Here is a 7,416-nt window from a genome sequence, read left to right as displayed (position 1 = left end):
AAGGAAGGAAGGAAGGAAGGAAGGAAGGAAGGAAGGAAGGAAGGAAGGAAGGAAGGAAGGAAGGAAGGAAGAAAGGAGTCGAATCAAGGAGTAGCCACCTAGCACTGGACATCTTCATCAACAATGCCAGAAGCTGGGGCTGAAGAGATGGCTCAGAGGTTAAGAACATTGGCTGCTCTTCCTGAATGACCCAGGTTTGATTCTCACCACCCACATGGCAGGCCCGGAGAATCTGATATCTTCTTCTGGCCTCTGCAGAGACTTCATGCCTGTGGTGCACAGATGTCCTCACAGGCTAAGCACCCATACACATAAAAATAAAGATTAGAAAATTAAATGCTTCTTTTTTTAGAATACCATGCTAGAAACTGACGGGAAAACAAAGTTTCACTGTGATGAGGGAAAATGGATTCTGAGCCCAAATTCCATACCCACTATTATCCAAGGAAATAAAAGACATAGATAAATGTGAATAGATGTGCCTTCCAAGGACCCTGCTTCTGCAATCTCATAAAGAAGATGAAGGGACACTGGCCAGCTCAAGAGTGGTAGGCATGGCTCTGGCACACCTTGCCCTTCTCCCCCAATCCCTCTGACTTGCTAAAAACCATTAAATTGCATTCCTAAAGCTAGCACCAAGGTCTATTTCCTCATTTGACCACTTCCTCCTTCTGAGACTGACCACCAAGGTCCAGCTATCAGAGTATTGAAGCCTGGCACTCAAAAGCCCCCTTTGGCTCACCTAATGAACATGCCCAATTAAAATTAAACACCTCATCCTAACACGAGTTTCCCTTTTACCTTTATAAACAGCCATTTTCCTGTGGACCATGTCTGTCTCTTCTCTATGCAGAGGTAGTCTTTTATTCCCCTCTGGGACAATTACTCCTGCCCCTCTCCCTTGTTCCCTTCCTCTTGTCCTTTCTCCTCTATCTCCTGTCTTTGTCCCTTTTCCCTGTCCTCTGGGGCAAGTAAATCTTCTTTGTATTGTGGATCTGGCCTTGGGGGTCCCAGGCAGATCCCCATCTCTGCAGAAGCTATTTGATCAAAATGAAACTAAACCCAGTGTGACAAACATCTTTCCAGCCTGAAGACAAGAGCAAGAAAATGCCCACCAGACCCAAGAAAAAACACAGTCAACACAGACAAGGGCACTGTAGGAAGAGAGGGAATAGGCACCCAAGGTTGACTGTAGGGGACTGAAGACTGTTTCCCTGAGGCAGCGAAAGGCTTGTCAAAAGCTCACTGGGGAGTATGACAAAAAACCAGAGCTCTTTCCATATCCTGGGGTCAGTTCCCAATGAACACAGCACAAGCTCAACAACAAAACCACACATCTACATCAACCAAAATGTTATCATATATAAAAATAAAAGCAAATACTATCTCAAAAAGGCAGCTTAAAAGGTGAAAATGGCTGTCATCAGTGACAGAAGAGTGAGGTGGGGAAGAAAGTGGTGGTTTTACTCTAAAGTCTAAAGTCATAATAGACTTTTCAATGTATGTAAATATGATCTCAATAAATACAAATATGTAATTGTGAATGGCAGTTCCTAGAAAGAAAAACAAACAAACAAAGAACCCACATAAGTGAAAGATTCTCCAAGGCCGGTACACTAATTAAAACTCCCTTAATGTGGATAGCTGGAATGTTACAGATTAGAAACAAATTATCTTGAACTATCTTTAGCTCCCATTCACCGCCCACTTGTGCATCCGACCTAATACCCTTTCAGCACTGTAAACCTTTACGGCATGCTGACTTCGAAGACCACTAGATCCCCCATTTTCCCATGTGCTGCAAGCTGTCTAGCCAATGTTGTATCAACGTGCCTTGACCTAAGACTTTGTTCTCTTTGCTCAGTCAGAACTTATCTTCCAGGGAAAAAAAAATAAATCCATGTTCTGGAACCTTGGTGGTCACTCATAGTTGTCCAAGAACAAACCACCACATTCCCTCTGAGGCAAGAGCTAGGTTTTGCACTGACACATCAAAATTACCTTCAAATGCAGTCTTGGCTATTGGGTTTAAACTTAGAAGTTACTTAGATTTCTATTGTTATGACCAAAACAACCTGGGGAGGGAAGGGTGATTTCGCTCACAGTTCCACACCATAGTCCATCATCAGAGGAAGGAGGACGTTTCTTCAGGGGCTCTGACCCTGCCACATGATGTCATGCCTCAGTTTCTCTGCATGACCCCTTCAGTCCCCAGGCTCCTACTGCAACTGAGGTGGAAGCCTTACTGATGGCCTTTCCTGACTTCTCACAGTCAAAGCAGGAACTCAAGGCAGGAAGCGGAGCAGAGGCAACGGAGGGGTGCTGCTTTCTTGCTCCTCGTGCTTTGTTCAGTCTGCTCCCCTACACAGCCCAGGACCACCTGCCCAAGGGTGGCACCGCCCACACCCATCATTGACCAAGAGAAGGCCCTTCAGATTACTTACAGAAAATCTGAGGGAGGCATTTGCTCAATTGAGGTTCCCCTTCCCAGATAACTCTAACTTGTGTCAAATTGACAAAAAAAAGAAGAAGAAGACAGTGGGCCCCTTGTCAACTTGACATACAAATATAACACTATTAAACACCAAGCTTCCCTTTCTTGCTTGTCCTTATCAACACCAACAGCACAATATAAAACAGCTCAACTTTAAAAAGCCCCATAGTCACTAAAATATTCAACATTTAAAAATCCAAAGTTTCTTAAAATATTCAAAGTCTCTCTAAAAACCAAGTCTCTCTAATATTTCAAAGACTCTTAACTGTGGACTCCAAACTATGTTTGGATTCTGCAATAAGACATATAGTGACATAGATAATACATGATAATGACATGCAGCAATAAACTATGGGGCATTGGAACTCAGCATGGCATTAATTAATTAATTAATTAATTAATTAATTAATTAATTTCTGTTCTTCCAGATTCGTTCATATATCCTGGGGGGGGGGGTACTCTCCCCATCCCTATTTAAGTATATTATTTTTACAACTGCTGTAACAAAATAACTGACATTAGCCGTTTAATAAAGAAAGGGCTTATTTCCAGTTCCAGGTTGAGAGGACAGAGTCAATCATGACAGGGAAGTCCCAGCATGCAATGGGGACAAGCAGCACCTGGACAAGCATCTTCCATCTGTAGTCAGAAAGCAGGAGAGGTAAATGCACATGCTCCGCTCAGTTTCTCAGGTTTATTCAGCCCAGAACCCCGCCCATCGCCATCCAAGAACCCCGCCCATTGGGGGCGGGGTGCCAGCCACATTTAGAGCAGATTCTCTCAGTTAACCAATCTAAAACCTCCCTCAAGACATGCTCACAGGTCTACCTTCTAGGTGATCCTAGATCATGTCAAGTTGGCAGTCACTAGGAAGGGCCACAGTATCTACGCTTAACTTTGACTCTTACTGTTCTTTAACTTGCTGTTGAAATAGCTACCTTGGGCTGAATATTTCTGTCAAGTACCTACCAAGTCAAACACTTGTATATTATTTCGGCCTGCTTTCCAAAATCTTGTCAAGTAGATGGTATATTTTCATTTTATAGATGATTTAAAAAAAAAAAACTTGGAAAGTCAAATTAGTTGCCCAAGGTGTCTAATTGAGCTAGGATTTGAACACAAGTTTTTTGGGTACAAAGTCTATACTTAGAAACATTACTCTTTGTGAATTTTAAAAATAAAGCAATGGTGGCCATAATTGTGCTTCCTCATTTTCAGTTGCTATAACACAGTCGCTAAAAGTCCTCCTTCCGATTTGAAAGCAAAGAGAATTATTAGAAAGTGAGGTTGAGAGACTCCATCTAGGTTGGCGTTTTTGTTTGTTTTGGTTTATCAACTTGACACAGCTGGAATCACCTGGAAAGAGGAGCCGCCACTGAGAAAAGGCCTCAAATTGCCTATAGGGAAGTCTGTAGGGCATTTTCTTGATTAATAAATGATATGGGAGGGCCCAGCCCAGTGTGGGTGTGGCTGCGCCTGAGCAAGCGGTCCTGGATTGTGCCAGAAGTATCAATCTAATTACATCTTTCCTCTCTCCGTTTGTACAGTGCAGTTTTGGGTAGTTGCTGACACTAATCAAATGATTCTTTAATTTGTCTGGCATCCACTAATGCAGAAGACAGGCTAAAAAAAAAGAAAGAAGTTATACATATGAATACAACCTAAAAGCACAGTCAAGCTTTCAGAAGAACATCCCCCGCCCCCAACCTTTCACCTCATCTCTAGCTAGTGCTACAGGAGCAAATATCCATGTAGCCATGCTGACAGGAGATGGACAGACTGCCAATGAACATCCTGTTTTCATAGGATGTGCAAAAAAACAAAAAAAACAAAAAAAAACTGTTCAGATTAAAACATGTCGTCAAACTGTCTCTCATATAAAATCAAAACATTCTAGAGTTTTTTTCAGCTCTGATCCAGTGTTCTTGCCTCCTGGCCGGTAAGCCCCACAGGCCTCGGGAAAACTCTGCTGGTTTCTCTTTCCCCACTTCATCAGCATAACTGCTTACTGTTGCAAACAGCTTTACGCTGGAAATTTCCTTAAAGGCATGAAGCGGTATTAAGCATTAACTAAATGCGTGGCAGGCAGCAGGATGTCCGCATGACGCAGTACTCCCAGGTAAGACTACAGACCATAGGGAACGAAAAGGGCTGGGAAGGGCAGAGAGGCACACTATCTTCTATAGACTCCATATTTTAAAGACACATTTGCAATCCGAATTGTAGGAAGGAACTGTACACACACCCTATTCATGGTTTGCAGAGTTAACCCCTGGCCCAGGAGGAACACAGGATTCAGCATCCTTAAGAGTGTCCAAACCAAGCTGAACAGAGAGGCTGCAATGAAGAAGCATGGCCAATAAAGGAGAGAAGCCTCAGGGACTAGGCTGACCTCCTGGCCAGAGAGGCACGGCAGAGTCTGGAATGGTGGGCTGCCTCTGTTTTACCTTTCCTGTAACACCTCTGGCTGCAGCCAACTTACAAGAGGGTGTTCAAAGGTGCGAACACACCTCCCTCTCAGTTCCCAGGCTCTTTGCTTAAACTACAATGGGTAAGGTTCGGTTTCCAGCTAGAGAGATAGGAAATTAAAAAAGGGAGTTGGGGCAGACAGCCAGACATAGAGAGAGAAAATTATTTCATAAATTTACTCTTTATTATCAGAAAATTTACTTACAAAACTGTACTAATGCCCTTAATTTACTGAATACCTACTGTGTGTCTGACAGGAAAACACCTAAACAAAGTTTTGGTTCCTGCCCTGGGGAAGATAGGTGGAAAATTTCTCAAACACATAACAAACACCAGATAAGGAAAGCACCTGCCTAGCTAAAGGGTCTCTTGCCAAGCCACCTACCCTAACCATATCACCCAGAGTCAAAACTTTGGGGCCTAGGAAACACTCCAAGCATCCTAAGGAAGGAGCCAGCAGCAACTCATACCCAGCTACACAGCCTTCTTTACTCCAAGAGCCAAGCCCACAGCCCAGGCTGGCAGACACACAGCCATGTTTGGTCAATGATTCGTTCAACAAACATTCATCACCTTAAGTAAGTAAGCAATAAATCCCAGTTGCCACCCTACCATTTCCTGTAAAGTGGGACAAGTCACTTCCTGCATGGGTTGCCACAGGAGACCAGCCTTCCTATCCTAGTCGAATGACACACACACAGCTTCTATGGAGAAATTAATCAGTGTGTTCTGAATCAGCTACAGTCTCTAGAATCCGTGGCATTTCCACCTTTCTAAAACACTAGGAATACTCCACTCCTTTATGAAATCTTGTTGTAAACCCCAGAGACACAACAAACAATTTACACTTACCCCCAATAAAATCCCCTGATCTCCCAAGGTCTCAACCTAGCTGAATAACAATAAAATGTAACAAAAAGGAGTTGCCGCTTCTACAATCAAACACCAAAAACTAAACACACTGTAACTTCAGACCATGAAAGTGCAGGAGAGCAGGAGGACCCGCCAGAGCCAGGCGTCCTCAGTCGTAGAAGGAAGCCCGGGGGTCTTAGTAAGGCATTAACAGTGAGTCCCTTGCGAAGCCACAGGAAGAAGGGGCCAGAGAAGTATCATCAGAAGAGCCCCCCACCTCACCAGCCACGGTGGAGAAGGAAAGGAAGGGAAGGAGGGAGGGTCAGGCCTAAGCCGCTCTGCTCTACGGAAGATACCATTAGGAAAGGAGACAGTGGGGAAGAGATGCACAGGGCTGGGAAGAATACAGTCAAGATGTGGGCCTTTGGGGAACCCAGGAAAGGGGCAAGGGATGGAGCATAAGACTGAGCCAGACACTGGGGGCAGGAGAGAATAAGATTATGTGGAGGAACACTGGGGAACCCCTGGGGACCCAGGGAAAGGAGGGGGAGGGAGGCTGAGCTAGACAGGACACTTAAAGAAAGCCATGAAGGGCTGGGGAGGGTAGATCAGGTGGGGCCAATGGAGAAGAGGGAACAGACAGTGACTTGGGGGTGGAGGGACGCAACAAGAATGTGGGACACTGGGGACAGAGAGCTGGAGGGAGGGGAATACAATCAGGATGGGGAAGCTGGGGAAGGAGGAGGCGGGAGCTGTTGGGGAGGATACAATCAGCCAAGGGGGGGCACTGGGGAAGTGTGAGGAGACTGGAGCTGGGAGAGGAGGGGGTTACAATCAAGACTGAGGACACCGGGGAGGTGGGGAGGAGGCGGAAGCTGGATTAAGACGATGAGGATGGGGATACTGGGGGGAGAGGCAGGAGCTGGAAGGAGCGGGAGGGGGGGTACGAGCGGGACAAGCGACGTTAGGGACGAGGAAGGGGCGTGGGTCAGATTGGAAGTACTCGGGAAAAGGAGGGTAAGAGCAGGGGAAGAACACTGGGGAAGGGGGAAAAAACAGGGGCTGGGGGGGTCGTCCAGGAAGAGAGAGATGGCACGGGGCTGACGAAGTGGGCGCGGCCAGCAAGGTTGGAGTTCCCCAGAGCCAGGGCTTGGAGAAGGGGTGCTGGAGAAGCGGGTTACCCCAGAGGGAGGTGAGCAAGACTGGACCGGGGATTCCGACCGAGGAGGTCCTGGGAAGGGCTCAGTGGGGCACCGCGGGCAGTCACCTGCGAATGTTCAGGCCGCCGGACAGGGATCAGGCTGAGAGCGCAAGGTCGCAGGCTTCGGCTTCTTTGCTGGACGCTCAAGTCCTGGTCCTGCGTCACCCACTCGCGCGCATGCGCGGGAGGCAGGTTCGTGGCCGTGCGGGACCGGAGCCTAAGGCCTGAGGAATTGCTCTTCGCAGTGTCTTAGCTACCTGCTCAATGGAGGCTCTGAGAATCCTGATTTGGCCTCTGAACACAGAGCTTCGTAGAGAAGTGCATGACCGCGGAACCAGGGCAAGCCAAGGGCAAGCTCAGCCTGAAACATTCCCGAATGAGAAATGAAGGCTTGCATACT

At 46.5% G+C, this 7,416-nt stretch overlaps 1 protein-coding gene across 1 annotated transcript in view; it reads right to left on the bottom strand.

The window, feature by feature from the left end:
• Plekhb2 (pleckstrin homology domain containing B2) overlaps nt 1-7,198 on the bottom strand; it is a 31,140-nt gene extending 23,942 nt beyond the window's left edge. Inside the window, exon 1 of the mRNA XM_055606659.1 lies at nt 7,083-7,198. The gene's annotated coding sequence lies outside the window, so the exon portion shown is untranslated. The remainder of the gene's footprint in view (nt 1-7,082) is intronic.
• Nucleotides 7,199-7,416: the final 218 nt, after the last annotated feature.

Source organism: Psammomys obesus, unplaced genomic scaffold, assembly GCF_907164565.1.
Source record: "Psammomys obesus unplaced genomic scaffold, mPsaObe1.curated_primary_1811, whole genome shotgun sequence".
Lineage (NCBI taxonomy): Eukaryota > Metazoa > Chordata > Mammalia > Rodentia > Muridae > Psammomys > Psammomys obesus.
Note: the sequence above shows the minus strand (reverse complement) of the source record. Positions and strands in the feature narration are given on the sequence as shown.